The 18,046-nt window shown below is 50.2% G+C and overlaps 1 protein-coding gene and 1 long non-coding RNA gene across 2 annotated transcripts in view; one reads left to right on the top strand and one right to left on the bottom strand.

The window, feature by feature from the left end:
- Ldlrad4 (low density lipoprotein receptor class A domain containing 4) overlaps nt 1-18,046 on the top strand; it is a 133,323-nt gene that overhangs the window by 67,472 nt on the left and 47,805 nt on the right. The window lies entirely within an intron of this gene.
- LOC104872704 lies at nt 174-3,510 on the bottom strand. Its single transcript, XR_004514819.1, has 3 exons — nt 3,462-3,510; nt 1,752-1,927; nt 174-373 (listed from the first exon to the last, which is right to left on the bottom strand). It is a non-coding gene; the product is annotated as an uncharacterized LOC104872704 (long non-coding RNA).

Here is an 18,046-nt window from a genome sequence, read left to right on the forward strand (position 1 = left end):
ACACTGCAGTACCTTCCTTTGGAGACTTTGCCCTGATGTGATATGTTCCCGCCCCTTCCTGGAGGAGTACCTGACGGTGGGAAGCAGCGTGGCCGCCTCCTTTGAGAGGTCACCTTGGTGGCAGACGGGGAGGCCATCCCCTGTGGGTGGGCCTGTGTGCTGACTCAGGTCCCATTCAGTTCTTGACTCCTGGAAATGTCCTGTCTTCTTAGCAAGGCTGCCAGATGCCTTGTCTGGTAACAGTGGGGAAAATCTAAATTAAAGGAAAGGAGCTGCCGGGTGGTGTGCTGAGCTTTTTGAGTTGTTGAGTGTAACCACAGAGAGTGGCCAGCTCTGGAACCAGGAAGCCTGGTGGGTAGCTTCACCACGGTGCCTGTAACACATGAGGCCGTAAAACAGATCATCAGAAACAGATGCCACAGAAAATTCTGTTTTTTGAAAGGAGAAGAAACTATTGGTGATCTGACTGGTAAATTCTGCATTTCTGAGAATCAGCCCACCTGGCTGTTTGTCCTGGACTGGTTCTGATGCTGTGATGAGGTGGGGGAATCTGACTGGCTCCAGGTTTACAACTGCCGGGAGAGGAGGCAGCGCAGGCAGCTGAGGCGTCTACAGGGGCTGCGGCCCTCGTCCCTGATGATGCTGTTTCCTGCCTTCCCCATCTTCAGTCTGAACAGGTAGGAGGCAAACTGTGAGTGCCAGTGAGCGGAACGGTGCTGACCGCAGCAGCACCAAGTGCACTGGCCCCCTGCCGTAGAAACCTTTACCCGCGCATCCTGCCAGCTGGAGAAATGTTGGCAGTCAACCCAGACATTACCTCATCTCCTGGGCGGACAGCCACATGGTCTGAACGGCCTGGAGTTCAGCCGAGTACCTGCCGGCCCAGACCTGGGGAGACGGCTCCCCACCCTTGCACCGTGTCTGGGTCAAGCCCTCCACTCCCTGCTGTTGTGCTCCAGCTCTGTGTCTGTTTTTAGATCTTGAAGGGTAGGAGGGATGTGAAGGTCATATGTGCCCAGAGCAGGCCCACACGACACGGCCTGCTCCCCTGTGAGGGTGGGGTGGGCGAAGACCAGAGGTTGCTTGGCTTTGTGTAATTCAGGGTATATTCCAGGGACACCCTTTAATGAAGGAGAGATTTCACATCAAGATTTTTAGCAAATAAAAATATTTTAAAACACTTGAAATTGTGCAGAAGTGTGTGTGATGCTTTAGGAGAGATTTCACATCAAGATGTTTAGCAAATAAAAATATTTGAAAACACTTGAAATTGTGCAGAAGTGTGTTTGTGATGCTTCCAGTCTAAGAAAACATAACTGTTTGTTATGCTGTGGATTGATTTGGAGGGTGGGGTAGCTGTGCAGATTGAACCCAAGGCCTTCACACGCTGGGCCTCCTCTCCTAGTGGCTGTAAACCTGGAGCCAGTCAGATTCCCCCGCCTCATCATGCCATCAGAAGCCATCCCACACCCGGTCCATGTTAGGGTTGAATTGAAGAGCTGTGCACACTGAGCTCCATCCCTGCACCACACCACAGCCCCACAACACTTACAGCCCTGACTCTGTTACCTCCAAGCTCTGGGAAGTCAGCACTGGGCACAGTGCAGACATTTTGAATAAGTGTAAGAGACAGAGCCAGGGTAGAAGCTGACACCTTTGGGAACTATTACAAATACTAAATTACCATGTATTCCTTCCATTAGTTTTCCAGATGGGCATTAAGCCCTCCCCATGCTGTGTCGGGAGCTCACCTATGTCTCTGCAGCTCCTGGTTGCTGGCTACAAGTCACACAGGTGTCAGTACCAGCACTCCTGAATGGCTTCCCGTTGGTTTTCAGGTGGTGTCACACCTGTCACAGTCCCTCCTGGACAGTCTGAGGTGTCCTGGCTGGCTGACCCGCTCTCAGGGCTGTCCATCTGTACTGTGCTGTGAAGGAACCAGATTGGTATGAAATGGAAGAATTGAAGTTAGAGGAAACACGAGCCTGGGGATGCTGGAGAGTTCAGCCAGAGCACACACGTGTCAAATGGTGCATCGACCCGGGTCTTGTTTTGCTCTGGGTGGACACCACAGGCCTCGCACCAGGCAGAAGAGAGAGAGCGGCATGGCATCAGAGAAGACGTCCATTGTCTTCACACGAACAACTGCAACTCACAAAGACACGAGTGGTGTAGAATTTCACTCTGTTTTTCTAATCATGTCTTCGTCTTTTCTTTGAAAGACCCGGGTGTGGGTTGTGATTTGCTGGCTGTCGGTGAAGAGCCAGCCCCGTGTGGCGTTCTCATAGGAGGTCTGCATTACTTGCCTTGCTGGTTGTGATGACTTGGGAATCGTCTTAGTCGCTTCCCTCCCGTTACACCCACCACCTCAGGAGGGGATATCTGGGCTCATGTTTTGGTCCATAGCTGCAAGGCAAGACAGCATGGCAGAGGGGCCTGGCTGAGGGAAGCTGCTCAGGCATGGCAGCAGGAAGAGAGAGGTCCAGAGAGGAGCTGGGATGCTTCCGGGCTGTGCCCACAGTGACCTGTCCCCTCTGACCAGAGCCCAGCTCCTAACAGCACGAGCCCCGTGATGGGTCCCCTTCCACACATGGGAGGCGTGGGCCCCTGAGCTTTAAACCGGAACAGGAGTAGAAGCACCAGCTGCCTCCCCCGGCCAGGGACACTGGACTGCAGTGCAGGGCAGGCAGAGGGCCGACCTGGAGCTGGGAGGACTGGCTTTAGTTTAGCTGCGCTGCACGGCTTAGATGAGTCACTTTGGTGCCATTCCGCTCCGCTCCCCAGGCTGTGGCGGTTGGTCCCTCTCAGCCTGGCCTCTGTTTTATTCTGCCAGTGAAAACAGGCTTTTAGGTGAAGCCTCACCAGGAACAAAACTGAGCAGAGGAACTCTGGGTACATGGATACCTCTGGTCCTCAGAGTGCTCCCTCCAGACTGGTGAGGGGCCCTGGAAAGGCCTCTGTGAACACAGACAGTCTGCATAGTCAGTAAGAAAATTACTTATTCCCCTGACCTTTAAACATTTTTATCAAACATTTAAAAGCTTTCTTACTGTTGATTATAGACATATAGGGAAATGGCAAATTAAAACTAATATTTGTCTCCCATCCAAGTATGAACCAGGCCTGACCCTGCTTAGCTTCTGAGATCAGACGAGATAGGGCATGTTCAGGGTGGTATGGCTGTAGACAGTAAAACTAATATTTGTGTAGCATACTTTAAACATTAGAGAATTACACTTCTTCATAAAACTTATCAAAAGCAGTTTGAATAGCAGCAGCTCAGGGTCCTGGTTCCATTCCCTAGCACCAAAAGCAAACAAAACAGGAAACACCCCCAACAGGAAGTGATGTGGACAGCGGTAGCGTTCCTCCTCTCCGGCTGGTTACTGCCTGGAGAGAATGCGTTCGGTGTGTTGGGGGTTACTCTCTCTCTCTCAGTCGGGAGGAGCCACAGAACTTACCCCTTCGCCCTTGTGTTGTGCCGTCCCCCGAGGGTTCTGTCACACCCCCACCCTTCTGTCCTCTCCTTTCCTCTTTGGGTCCACCCACCCTCCTGGCTTCCCCGGGGCTTCCGTCCCTCACCGTCACTCGTTTCCTGCGTACCCAGATGTCACCTCCAGCCTCAGTACTTTCTGTTTCTTTGCTGCACTTTATCTTTGTTGGCCAGTTTCCTTGTCTCTATAAATTCATGCGTGCTTACTCCTGGGAGGTGAGGAATGGATAGTGGCACCTTTGCTGTCTGCCAGGGAAGGAAGGACCTGCCCTCCAGAGGCCATGCTGCCCTGCAGCAGATGCACTGGTCGGTGGCTGCACAACTGGCTGCCCAGTCAGCACTTTGGGCACTCGCAGTCCTTACGGGAAGTGGCAGAAATGTGAACCGTGTTGTTTAAGGATAGGTGTTTTTTTAACTAAATGATGGTAACTGGCCTGGCAGGCTCAAGGCCCTGGGTTTCATCCCAATGGCCCCTGTGTAGAGTAAGGAGAGCCGTGGTTAGGTCTTGAGCTGGAAGGTAGTGTGTTTTCATGGGAATTGGGATCCGGGATTCCTAGTTAAAATGCCACCCGTTAGGATCTGGGAGACTCCCGGCACAGCACTCAATGTCTGGGCCTCCAGTTCTTTTCTGTGAGGGGCTAGAATCTAGCAAACCTATAGCACACATGTTATTTGTTTTGCTTTTAAGACAAAAGATGTTGGTGTTTGAGTTCCTTTTTCTGAACCAAAACCTCACTATTCAGGTTTAATTGCAGGGTTGGCACTTAGCAGTAAAGAAGCGGATTTGCGTTGCAGTTGGGCGCTCAACTCTAAAAGGTTTGCCATCAGTGGGACAGACAGTCTTTACAAAGTTCCTTCTGACTTCAAAACTTTCTGATTCCGTAACCTAGGGGTACATTAGTTATAACTCTAAAGGCCAGTGATGGGCAGATTGAGGTTTCGAGGCTGAGAGCACTGGGAGGGCTCTTCTGATGAGGGACTGCTGGCTGCAGGACCCAGGCTGGTCCTGCCACTCAGGCAGGGGACTCTTCAGCTTTGGGACAGCAAGCAGGAGCAGAGATGGCATCCACTGCCAGAGGGAGCAGGGTTCGGAGCATTGCTGGGCTGATGTTGGGCTAGCGTGGCTGTATAAGGAGTAAGAGAAAAACCTTAAAACAAGGAAGATGTTGAGAATGTACTGGAGTGGTCTTTTCATCTGATTCATAGAGAGGAGACAGCAGGAAGCAGGGCCTTTCAAGCCTGTCCTAGGCTAGAAGTCAGACTTCATGTCCTTAGAACCTGCCAGGTGTCTGGGGTGATCTGCAGGTGGAAGCTCAATATCTTCTTCTCCCCTGAGCCTTTTAGTCCTGTGTCTGAAAAGGGAAAGTAGAGTATGCTCCAAAATAATCACACAGGTTATCATTGTACTACAAAAGGGGCATTTTCCTTGGAAATAAGAAACATGTCCTTGATTTTGTGGCATTTTTCTAAAGCAAAACAATTTCCCTGGTGGACTGACTTGGAAATCTTGGGCTAAGAAAGGTACAGGTTGGTGCTGCCCCTGCCGTGAGAGGCCACAGCATCCCTGTGTGCTGTAGCAACACCTGCAGCCTTGGCCTTGGGGACCTGCCAGGTGAGGAGTATTGACCCAGAGAGTAAAAATCTGAACCTAAAACAAGGACCCCCCCAGTCTCTCTTTGCTCAAATCTCCCAGATCAGACTGTACCAAGTTGTGCTCGGAAGTCTGCTTGTGCTGTCTGTGGTCCTGGGCAGCAGGTTCCAAGTACTGTGTCCATGCCAGGCGCCTGGGACTGTGTGACTGACAGCTGACACTTACTTTATCCAAGGCTGGATAAAGATTGAGTTAGAAGGTAAAAAGCACAGTGTTTTATTTTTAAGTTTAATTTCCTTCCTATTTCTTTTGATGGTTGTCTCTTGCACTGGGCCTGCAAGGTGGATGTGGCTAAATAAGGGAAAGTGACCATATTTTAGGTATGCCCAGCGGCATAAAATACCTGATGTAAGAAATCTCCACCAGAGTCATGGTGTGTCCTAGTCACACTTTGCAAGGAAAACATTTAATTCAGGACACATAATATATAGGATTAGAAAGTCAAATGCAGAGGAGTGCAAGTGATACAGCCACACACTAGAGGCCCAAAGCATCCTGCCAGGGGTGTGGATCCCACAGCCATGTCCCACAGAAGTCAGCTGAAGGCCTGGAGCCCACAGCAGTGTCCAATGCTTGTCCGTATTGAGGATCTGCACCTGGAAGGCCCAAAGGCCAGGGGTGGAAGCCGGAAAACCTGCACCAGCGGGGTGAAGGATCTGTGCCACCAGGCTGAGGGATCTGTGCTGGAGCCGGGAAGTGATGCTCACGATGAAGATCAGAGGTCCCCTGAGGAGAACAGCAGCCGTTCCCAGGGACAGCGAGGCCCTGAGCTCCTCCTGCAGCGAGAACAGCCAAGTTCGCATCAGGAAAACCATCGCAGCAGGCTTCTTCTGGAAAACCAACAGCCCAAGATCTTAGTCTCTAAGATCTCTGTTTTTATGCCTTTGGCAATAACCCTCAGGTGTGTCTTCCACGCCCAGTCACGCTGATTCAGTTTAGCTGGGCCTTCCAAGTTGACTGTTAGCTAATCCTCCACGTAGTGTCTAATGGAATGTTTTGATTCCTGCATGGTTAGAAGTCACTCAGTCATCCATCGCCTGTGTCCTGCAGGGATCCTGTGCCAGTGCTGAGCATGTGAGTGGGAAAAGCAGGGCTCAGATCTTGGCCTTGCCTCCCTTGAATTACGTTCCGTCTCTCGAGCTATCGCTGCTTTCATCATTCATGTGCTGCTTGTCATACTTCCTTGGATTTGTTGCCTGATTTATGGGATATTTTCACAGTTCCTGTGTCACGTCAGCCTGACTGGTTCTTCCTTGAACAGGCTTTGAAAACTAATGACTGCTACATTTAACTTGAGAAAATTGGAGGTTGTTTTTTTCCTAGTATTCTGCCTTCTCCCACTTCTTGTTAACTGGGACTAATTAACAGGTTAATTTAAAAATTAATTAACTATTAACTAATTAACAGGCTAATTACAAAATTTCCATCTGTCCCGTGCGTGGGGGAGGCAAATGGGTTCAAGTGCTGGCCTGGTATTCTTACTCGAATTCTGATCGCCTGTAATATTTTGGAGTGTCAAATTTTGCTTGAAAATAAAATCGACAATGCAGATTTCTGCAGCCACTGGTGAGTGAAACTATTCTGTTGTATGCCTTCCTGTGGAGGAGCGCTCCACCTTCTCCCCTGGCCTTTGGACTGCTCGGTTTATGCCCTGAGTGAGTCAGGGCTCACCTGTCACATCTGCCACAGCAGACACCAGCTCCACTGAACTGCCGAGGGTCTGCACTGGGAGGTCTTGCACACACAGCCCCCTGGACATCATTCGTGGGCCCTGTGCTACTCTGCCCTTCTGGGTAGGAACTGCCTTGGGTGCAGAGCTGCTCCGGGGATGGTAGGGCTGGTCCCGTGCCCACTTCTATTCCAGGAGCTGTCCGGTGCTTTGGAAGTTACAGCTGCTGTCTGAACCACTGTTGGCTAAACTCAAGCTGTCTTGTGGATGGGTGATTCTTTCTCTGTGGACATTTTTGCCATATATAAATAGCTAAGAAGCAATTAAATTATATGCTTCTTTCTGTCTTTTGTGAGAGATATTCAAACTTCAGAGGCTTTGAGGCTTTTGCTCTTCCTCCTGGGGGAGTCAGGGCTGCTGTGGCCACCTCAGCTGGTCAGACACTGATGGTGGACGCAGATTCAGCCCCTCACTTTCCACCGGTCAGCATGGCATCTGTGTCTGTGAGCTTTAAGAGCTCTTGCTGAGGTTCTTACCATGTAGAAATCACCAGGGCCTCAGTCCCTGGAGAAGCGCTAGGCTTTGATGTCATGGGCACACATTAGGGGCTGTTTATAACTAAGGTAAAAGCATAAAAGGTAGATCCTGACCCCACACACATATGCCTCACTGATGTCTGAAGAAAATGCGTTTAGAGATGCATTGGGTGAAAACTGTTTTTGAATTAGACCCTGGAGAAAGACCAGGGAATCTCGGAAGAGATGGTAATGGCTTTCTCAGCCGTCAGAGTCATAATATGTCCTACAAACACTTGGGTCAGGGCAGTGGGAGGGACGCCTTGAACAGTGTAGCAGCCTCTCCCCTTCCTGCACTCTGAAGATCCTGCTGGTATCTGTGAGCAGGTCAGAGCGTGGAAACCACTATTGCTGTATTCCGTCAGTTGTTTGTCGCGTGTGTTAACTCTAACCTTGACCGTCGGTTGGATCTGACTTCCGTGAACAGGGTGTGTAACCTTGAAGAGTTTCTTAGTGCCCATCAACCTCGGGTGCTAAGTCAGTTCCACCGAGCTGTCGTGGGATTAAATGAATGTGTCTCCCAGCACAGTGTCTGGTATGGAGTAGATGCTCAACAAATCGTTCCTTTTCTTCCCACTTCCTTTCTCAGGTTCCGGCATAGTTAAATGTAGAAGGCTGAGTCAAGAGAGCCTTGCAGACACAGGCTTGTCTCTGGGCCTGCAGTAGACAGTGTTGATGGGAACACGTCAGTGAGATGCTGCATCCCACTGGTCTGTGCCTGCTGCACTTTGAGGCCCTGTCCGGATGGCTTGGGCATGACTTGACCCCATGTCCATGGCCCTGCGGAACTCTGAATCTCACCCTGCCCGGGAGTCCCACAAACCCAGACATGAGCAATGCTGATGGACTCACTGGCTCTGCCCGGACACAAGCTCATCAGGGTGTCCTGCGACCCTGGTGTCCCGTGAACCTGATTGGTTCTGCAGATGTTTCATCAGCGTCACTGGAAGTGTGCACGCATGGGGAGTGGGTGCCAGGGTGCCATGCCACACCGGCATTGTGTCTGGAGGAGGCCAGGGACAGAGCCCCGGTGTCACTGGGCTGGATCTCGGGGGACAGTGCTCTGGCTGCTCTTCTCTCCTGGGGCACATGGGGGTGCCTGGGCCTCTGGTGGGGACATCGCAGGGTGGCAGAGCTGAGGGGCCACCAGGATGGGCAGACTCCCAGCTGGATCAGCAGGAGGAGAACAGCCCTGTGCTGTCTGCTACATGAGTTTGTTTGCTCTCAGGGCCCAGGTATGCTTCCTGGCTCACAGCCAGGCTGCCCATCTGCCAGGAAGCTGTGACCCCACAAGGGAGGACATAGGCCAGAGTGCCCAGATCCTGGCGGCCACACTCACAGGACGCACTCCTCCATGCCACCGTGTACTCCACCTACTGCTTAGGGCGGCTTCTCCATCGCAGAACACTGTGTAAACCACACCCAGAATCTCAGGCCTCAGCTGCAGTGGGGGGCTGCTCTGTGGAGAAGGAGCCCCTTCCTGGGTTTATGGTGCAGTCAGCCTGGGGCCCTCTTCCTCCCTGCTGTGGGGATACCTTGCTCTGTGGTGGGCAAGTCTGGAATGTATGGAGGGATTTCTACTCAGATAGCACGCTGAGGATATGTGAGGAGAGGAGAAGGGTTTATGGTGTGAAAGGCGGTGGGCTTAGTGGCCACAACAAAGTAGAATATGGAAGCAATTAAAAAAAACACACACTTCCTGTGTTCCCATGACAGCTCATGATTGAGCAGTACTGACTAATGTCTCATCGTCTTGCACATTAACTACCACTTCTGTGTTATTCTTGGTGTATGTATTTTGTCCTAGCCAGAACTAAGATAAAATGTGAACTCCACACTGGTGCTCCATGTACAACCACCTTCCGTGTCTTGCTCTGTCTCTGCCAGCCCTAAAAAGGCTGTGCCCGCTGAGCCTTGGGGCTTGAGCAGGGCCTCACTGGACCTCAGACTGGAAGGGCAGATGCAGCTTGAACTGAGACTTCTGAGATGGTCAGGAGTCTTCCCACCGCTTCCCTCTCAGATGGGCCCTAGCGCATACGGCGCTGTCTGTCTGCAGCTTGACCGATTCCCGGTTGTGGTAACCTGCACTGCTGTTCCGTCTGTGTGGCGTGAAAAGCATCCACCTTCTCAGCAGCTCTGGCGAAGGTGGCTTCGGAGGCAGTGTGGGCTGGGCCTCCTGACAGCATGTTCCCTGGAAGGCAGCTTGGGGCTTTATGCTGCCTCTGCTGACCCCATGGAGAGTGCTGTGGTGTGGGGAGGCCTGGGAAGGAGCTGAAGGGCACTGCAAAACGCCGGGTCAAGACACCTTGCAGCCAGTTTGTCCTTGATGAGGGCAGCAGCTGTGCCTTCTCTCCGTGCTGTGACCTCCCACAGAAGCCTGGTGTTCTGGCTTCTGCAAGCTCCTCTGCCCCATACCCGGGAGTGACTTCCAGGCCTGGCCACTGCTGAGAAGGCTGCTGGGCGCCTTGGCCCACCTGCCTCTGAACGTGGACTCAGGGCCCAAACCACGCAGGCTCTATGCCAGGACCTGAGCCCCACAAGGCCACCTCACTCAGCACCTCCTCCTGGGAAGGGCTGTGCTGTTCCTCGTGTGTCATCATAGCAACACCACACTGAGCAGCAGCATTGTGTCTTTAATCCTATTTCCCAAGGGGCATGGAATACACGGTACCTAGGGCTGCATGCGGGAGCAGACTCACGCTGCATTCAGATGAACAGTTTGCTCAGAGCCTGGGGTTTGTTGAGCTGCATTCTGCAGTGAACCCCATGGTCCTGTTGAGCACCCTGTCAACTCCACAGTTTTCCCCCAACTTCAGCAAACACAGTGTTTTGGCTGTTGCAGACCCTGTGAAGATGCAGGCTCTAAATTTGAGGTTGTGGAGGAGCCCAAGAGTCTGGCTTTCTAACACTTCCCAGTGCCATCCCAGGCAATGGTCCAGCAGCCATCTGTGCTCACACTGAGGACCAGGTCAGATCCATGGTCACAGGTAGCTGGAGAGACAAGGGACCATGGAGAGCAGGACAGAAGTTGACAGCATTGGCTGCTCAGTGAGCCACTCAGAGAAGCTGGCTCTGGGCAGATCAGCGCTGGCCTCTGCCTGCTCCTGTGGGTGCTGGCCTTGTACTGATACTGTGGTGCCACCTGGCAGTGGCCTTTTGGGAAGAATGAACTTCTCAGGGAGATTCAAGGCTCTCTGATTCATTTTCCTATATATATATATTTTTTTAATTTTATTGAGTTTATTGGTACATTTTAGGGATACAGTACAGTTACATTCATTGTTGGGATAATGTACCTCTACATGGCAAGTCTTGATTCTCATTTTTTCCCCTTACCTCTGCATTTTCCTATATTTTGAGCATAAAGGCTGTTTGATGAGACAGGCAGGTGGTGCTGACAGCCGGGTGTTGGGACATGGGATTTTTCTAAAGGAAGATCAACCACATGTGGAAAATGGTAAAATGTTCAGGGTTTCAGCTACAGATGTACAGGATTTTCAGAAAGCTCTGGAGGAAGCTGGGCTGCCAGATTCCAGGCATGAGGCAGAGTGAAGAACTCGGGCTCTTGGGATGGGTTCTGCCGAGCTGCTTGCAGTGCCTGTAAGACTCAGGTGGCCTGGGCTGCTGGCCTGGCCCATGGGAGAGCTCAGCCTGGGGTCAGTAGAGCCCTCACTCAGGTTGTTGCCACACATTTGCAGCAGTGCATCCACACGTTGTCTACACACGCTGTGACCTGTGGTAGTGTAGGGTTATTTGCTGAACAAACTCTGGCTTCTCTGTCATGGGAGCTTTTCTGTCTTGAAATACCTCAAACAATTTAAGATGACCAGGTGATGGTCCCAAAGGAGTTTCATCCTCACATGTGTCTTTGGAGTCCAGGTTCCAGAAAGAAACAAGTTGTGTGGCTATAAAACTCACATTTAAGTTAGAAGAGTGGCATTTGTCTCCACCTGTGGGTCTGGCCATGTGTCTCAGGTCACGGAAGGGATGATTTGTGGAGTTTCCAGGCTGCTGCGGGGAAAGAAAGAAAATCGGTGCCACAGACTAAAGTGCAGGGTGCAGCTGCAGGCTTTTAGAGGTAAGAAGAAGGAACATGGCTCAGTTTCTCTCCAAGAAGAAAAACAATGCTGGGATCTAAAAGGTGTCACCCTTCTTTTTAGCTTTCAGTGAGTCCCGTAGTTGGTGTGTTCCTAAAGCATTCTAAGACTTTGAGTTAGGAGAACGTGGTTCTGAGTGTGTCGCATGTTACTGGACAGAGTGTCCTTCCGGTTTCAGTCCAAGGTGTCCAGGCCAAAGTGAATGAAAATCTAGCAACATCAGTGGTGCGAGCCAACAACCAAGAAGATCCCCACGTGGCCTGAGTGGGAAGCAGCTGCAGGGTACGGGGCACATGGGCTGCACACCAGAGTCCCGGCTGGCCGGAGTGAGTTCCTGGGGCCCCATACGAGGAAGTGAAGGTTCTCAATGGCCGTCAGCACTGTGTGTCACGTGCATGGACTCTGCCATGCCCGGTGGAGCCCAGAGAGGAAAGCGGTGCCTCCCGTGGTGCAGAAACCTGCAGCGGAGCCGAGGAGGAGGAGCTATGTGAGAATCATGAGCAGGACAGCATTGGGTGAGCAGCAGCTGAAGTGGGCCTCACAGCAAGGAGGCTAGGGCGGCTGGGTGGTTGAGCTTCCTCAAAAGAAGCTTTGTCCCCAGCACTGACTGCCCATAATTGGGACTCAGTTCCAGTTGGCCATCTTTTACTTGGTTGTCCCCATTAGTCACTAACCACCCTGCTTCCCACTGACCCCCTGTTCCCGCATGTGAGGAATTGCTATTTCTTAGCTCCAGGGTGGAGTAGAGGCCTAGGGGCAAAGGAAAGTCCTCGAAGGCCAGCACGGGAGGTTGCTCTGCACCAGTTCCAAGTCAAGAGCAGTCCATGTGTTGAGTATTCCTTTAACGTGAGGACACTGGACATTGAGACCAGTAGCTGGCCCTGTTTTACAGCCTTCTAGTCGTGCATTGTGATTGTGGAGAAAGGTCATGGAGTGGGAGCAGTCTTTTTCTAGTCTGTTTGCAGTGCACAGTGTTTTCGTGCTGGTAGGTGGACACAACACACCTCCATTCCCTTGCTCACCCCCGATTCCCCTCCCCTTACCATCATCTCTTGACCCCTTCCCCTTTAAGAAAGATCCATCTCCTACTTCTTGTTATCTTTTATTTTGCTCTTTATTTATACTTTCAATTTCTCACATAGGAGAAACTATGCAATATTTAAGTTTGTATGTCTAGTTTATTTCACTTAACATTGTGACGTCAGGGTGAGTCAATTTTCCTGCAAGTGACTGTTTTTGGCCGAGTACTCCATTGTGTAGAAATACCATCTTCTTTACGCAGTCATCTGTTGATGGGCATAAGAAAAGTCACTTTGGCTGGCTACTGTCTGAGTTAGGAGAAAGGCAGAGTCTTGGTGGTCTTTAAAACTTTTGTTTGGCCCAGAACCCTGAGGCCCGCCTTCCGTAGGCCAGCTGGTCTCCGTTCCTCAACCCATAGGTGTAATCTATGCATAGATGGAACTGGGTCTCTTTGCTTAGAGAGGTGTGGAGTTGTGTGACCCCCCAAGGTGGCAGAGGGTGGGGGAAAATGATGGGGTGTAGAGTTTCGGGGGCTGGAGGAGCTCTGGGCCGGGCGCTCAGGGCCACTTCTCATTCTTGTTCTGGTACTGGGGGTTGGGCCCAGGGCCTTCACACAAAGCTACATCCCAGCCCTTTTTTAAAAAATGCTTTATTTTGAGACAGGGTCTTGCTAAGTTGCCCAGGCTGGCGTAAACTTGCGTCCTCCTGCCTCGACCTCCCAGAGAGCCGCCACACCAGGCTCCATTCCATGCTCTTGTACGCCCTTTGCTACTCCATGTGATGCAGGTGCTCTGGGAAGTAAGAACAAGGTCCTGAGTGATGGCCTGGCCATGCTCGGTGGAGGCAGAGGACAGAGCAGGGTGAGGCCTGGCTGTGCCCTCCTTCCTGCCACTCCCCGAGGGCTTCAGACACTGCAGGGCTCAGGACGCCACCAGGACCACCGTGTTGGGTTTGTGAGGTCTTCCTGCCTCAGGAATGCGTAGTCACATGTGCCTAGATCCGAGTCAGAGTGTGTGTTGCGGTGTTCTGCCTGGACTAAATGTGACATTAAACTGATGATTATGAAATAGGCCATACCCTTACTATGACTGGATGATCTGACTTTATTTCCAAACAAGCTGAACCATGTCATTTCTCCAGAGACCATAAAATTGAGAAAACACAAATACCGCTAACGCCACAGCTTGAAACTCCGTCTTTGCGTTTCCTGAGGAAGTGTGGAGGGGGTAGAGGGACACAGATGAAGGTGTTGTCTAAGGAATCGCACAGTGCAGGCCACCAGAGGACCTGGTGATGGGTCTCAGCTCCTCATGTGTGGTTTTACACACAGGGAGGAGAATCCAGCATCCCCGGCCCCGGCAGGCAGCCTGAGCGCTGTGTGGTCCCTTCTAGTGGCAGCAGTGCTTGTGAGAGGCTGTGGGTTCCCAGCCAGGCAGAAGCCCACTGCCCCTTCCTGTTCCTGCACGCAGTGGCATCCTGGCTCTGGGCCCTGCAGGCTCTGACCTGGCCCAGGGAGCCGCTTCCAGCAGGTGCTGTGGGAGCCCTTGGCTTGAGGCCCAAGGTCAAGGCTGCTGGCTGGAAAGCAAAACAAATCACAGCAGGGTAGAAATGAGCCTGGAGTGGCCAGAGTGTGTCCATACCTCCCTGACTTGGTTCATTGGTATATGCCAGCTCACCATCCCTTCCCTGAAGTTGCCCTCACGTTTCTGGGCTCCTGCTCTGTGTGCAGAGGGCTACGATGGTGAACAAGATGGATGGCACCCTCACTCGCTTTCTAGTTGGAGGCTCAAATGTCTGTGGAGCAGGGGCTTCTGCCTGGACAAACACAGTTCCTTAATCTGCACAAAGATATTTTTCTTGCCACCATTGATTGCTCAGACTGATGATTGGGTCGCATGGCTATTTTCTCACTGAGAGCAAATGGGCCATCTGGGTGGACAGAAGGTCAGGGCTGCTGGGCTCTGTTTCTCTTGGTTGTGAGAAAGTGGGTCTAACGGAGGGGAAATGTGGACAGCAACAGTGTGAGCCCTGCCTGGGCTGGAGCGCCTGCCTGTCCCCAGAGCACCTTTTGCATTCCAGTCCCGCTGAGCATCCCTTCCCGTGCTGTTGGCCATGGAGACTGTCCCTGACCCAGCAGTTTTTGGTACCGGGGATTGGACTTGGGTCCTTGCACTTGCAAGGCAGGCTGCTGAACCGCTGAGCTAAATCCCCGGCCCTTGCTCTGTATTTGTTAGTACGTATTTGCTGTACGTGGTGATCGAGCTCCACAGTGGGCACTGTGTAGGTGACGCATCTTAACTCTCCTGTCCCTTCCTTACCACACCCTCTCTCTCTAGTTCTTCTTCCCATTTGCCGAGGATCTGCCTGCCTATTGTATAATATCTCTTATTTTGTTCTTCAATTTATTGATACTTTAGGTGTCTCCTGTGAGAAACCGTGCAGTGTTTGTGCTGTGTGTCTGACTTATTTTCCTTAACACTGGCCTCAAGGTGCATCCATTTTCCTACAGATGACTCCATTTGTCCTTCTTATGGCCCAGTAGACTTGGTAAGCACAGCTGTCCCTGGGCCAGGTGCCTTTTGTTTATTTTCCATATGAGGCTGTGGGAGGTTCAGAGGGAGGGCGCACAGGAGGAGGGCAGCCGAGGGACGCCCTGCAGCCACCTCTGCCTGCCTCTCTGCTGCTTCCTCCACGAATGCTTTGCATCCTCCTGCGCAGTTATCCTCGATTTCTTCTAACCTGTGTCATTTCTGTCCTGTGCCTCTCCTGAGATGCTGTCTCTGTCGTGATCTGGGTAGTTGTTCTTAAATCGGTCATAGGTGCCCCAGGGGAGATAGTGGTTTGTTTGCACAGGTGACGCTTGGCGTGGTAGTCACTGCTTTCCCGGTTTAGTTGCATTAAGGCTGGGTATTCATTTCTCACTGCTGCTCTAACAAAGTGGTTCAACTTACTGGTTTAAAGCAACACTAATCACCTTATCGTTCTGTGCTTCAGACATGCTGTTGGAGTAAGATCAGCGGAGTTATGTTCCCATCGAGACTTTTGGAGAGGCTGATTCCTCTTGGCTTCTGGTCTTCCGTCTTCAAAGCCAGCAGCACAGCCCTCCAGTCTCCCTGCCTTCTACCCTCACATCAGTGTGCCGACCCGACCCTGCTGTTCCCTCCATGAGGAGCCTTATGTTGAACGTCAGTAACGGCAGTCCTGTCCCCAGCTCGGGCTCTTTACCTTAGTCGTGTCTGTAGAACAGCTTTTTCCAAAGAAAGTAGCATTTCCCCTGATTCTAGGGCTTAGGCTGTGGGCATCTTTGGGGCCATCCTTCTTCCTGCGGAAGGTGTTTAAGCTGCTGAGAAATTAGGTCCTTGTGAGCTGGAGCCAGCGTGGTCACTGAGGTGAGACTCTGAGAAATGAAAGGCACCGTGCATGAAACTGGGAAGTAGAAGAAAACATTCCAGGCAGACAAATAAACACAGGTTGAAACATACACAGCCCTGTTACGGATGGACAGGAAATGCTTGTCCTGGTGTCCATCTCCCATGTTTCAGGGACGCTGTCTTCTCAGTTCTTTGGTTTACGTTATCTTCTCTAAAGCTGCCCATAAAAAAGTTGAAATAAACACACGGAAGAGTCAAAGATCACATTTCTCTGATGTACCGTTTATTTGCTTATACTCACATTTGGTATGAATCGTCTCCCTGCCATATTTGCTTAATGTGAAATAGACAGAAGCATACATCATGTTGTCTTTCAGTTTACTTCTTTCACTTAGTGTAATTTTTTGAGGTTCATCCACAGAATGGCACATTTCAGAGTTCATTCCGTTTTGTTGCTGAGTGGATCCGTGATACGGAGAGACTGTGATTTGATTTTCCACTCGTCAGTTGATGGGTATTTAATTGTTTCTGGTTTGCGGTTATGATGAATACTCCTGTAAATATTCACACACAAGTCGTTGTGTGGGCCTGTATTTTAATCTCCCTTTGTTAATACCCAAGAGGTGGCTGGCCAGTTCATCTGACAAGTGAGTGCTTAGTTTAAAACATAATATTAAGGCAGTTTTTCAGAGCCGCTGTCCCCGTGAGCGTTCTCATCAACCGGAGAGGTTCTGCTTGCTCCCGGTCATTCTGGGGGCTGTGTGTGATGCCTCCGTTTGTTCTTATGTGCATCTCCCTGATGACTAGTGATACCGAGTCTCTATGTCCTTCTTAGTAGCACATTTACTTTTGTAAAGTGCTGGTTCAGATCTTCTGCTCATCTTTTATTGAGTTGTTTGCCTTCTATTGATTTCTAAGAAACTTCTGTATATTCTGGATACAAACGTTTGTTAGATACTTGTGTTTTGTGGATAATTTCTCCTACTCTCTGACTTGCTGTTTGTTTTCTTAGCTGTATTTTGAAGGACATGCTAATTCTTATGAGATCCATTATATAATTATTTGTATATAGGTTGTGAGTTTTCTGTCCTGTTTAAGAAATCTTTGCCTAAACGAATGTCACAAAGATTTTTTTCTGTGTGTGCTTCTGATAAGATTAATGGTTTTAGCTTTTGTTTAGTCTGTGATCCTATCAAGTTAATTTTGGAATAGAGTGTGAATTGCTAGTCATGTGCACTTTTCCATAAAGATAAAACTGTTCCAGCAACATTTGATAAAAAGACTTTTCTCTCATCGAATTACCATGGTCCCTTTGTTGTCAATGAATGGTCCTATAAGATTAGGCCTATTTTGGAATTTTTGTTATTTTTCACTGAACTGTGTTTATCCTTATACTAATAACATACTGTCTTGTTTACTGTAGACTTACCAAAATTCTTAAAATAAGTAGTGTAGTCTTCCGACCATATTCTTTTCCCATACTCTCTTGGCTTTAGATTCTTTCTTTTCTATATAGAATTTCAGTATCACTTGTCAGTGTGTTAAAAAATCCATGCTATGATTTTAATTGCCCTTGCATAGAATTTAAAGATTCTTTTGGGAAGAAGTGCCATCTTAATAATATTAAATCTGTTAATAAATTAACATGGTATATCACTCAATGCAATAAAGTCTTCTTTGATTTTTCTTCGTGAAGTTTTATATTTTCCTTTAAATTTATTTTTTATTAAGGCATGTTAATTTTACAGAGTAGGGCGCTTACCCTTCCTCCCATAACCTTCCCTTCTCCTCCCATCCCTATTTCTCTGACCCCCTTCCAGTCCTCTGATAGTCTCCTTCTACTTTCATGTCCATTTATGACAAGGTTGGGTATGGCTCTGCACTCGTGTTGATCTATGAGAGAAAACATGTGGTACCTGTCTTTCTGAATGTATCACTCAGTTTCTGGTCGTTGGGACAAAATATTGAAGGCCTGCAAGTTAAAGAAGGGGAGGTCTATTTGACTCATGGTTGCGGAGGGTCCAGTCAGTAGTCAGCTGGCGTCAAGTTATAAATGGCATGGTGTAAGAGGCCTGGTGGAGGGAAGTTGCTCAAAATCTTGGCACAAGAGGGGAGGGGGAGAGAGAAAGAGAGAGAGAGAGAGAGAGAGAGAGAGAGAGAGAGAGAGAGA

Source organism: Fukomys damarensis, unplaced genomic scaffold (genome assembly GCF_012274545.1).
Source record: "Fukomys damarensis isolate Sample0158 unplaced genomic scaffold, DMR_v1.0_HiC HiC_scaffold_30, whole genome shotgun sequence".
Lineage (NCBI taxonomy): Eukaryota > Metazoa > Chordata > Mammalia > Rodentia > Bathyergidae > Fukomys > Fukomys damarensis.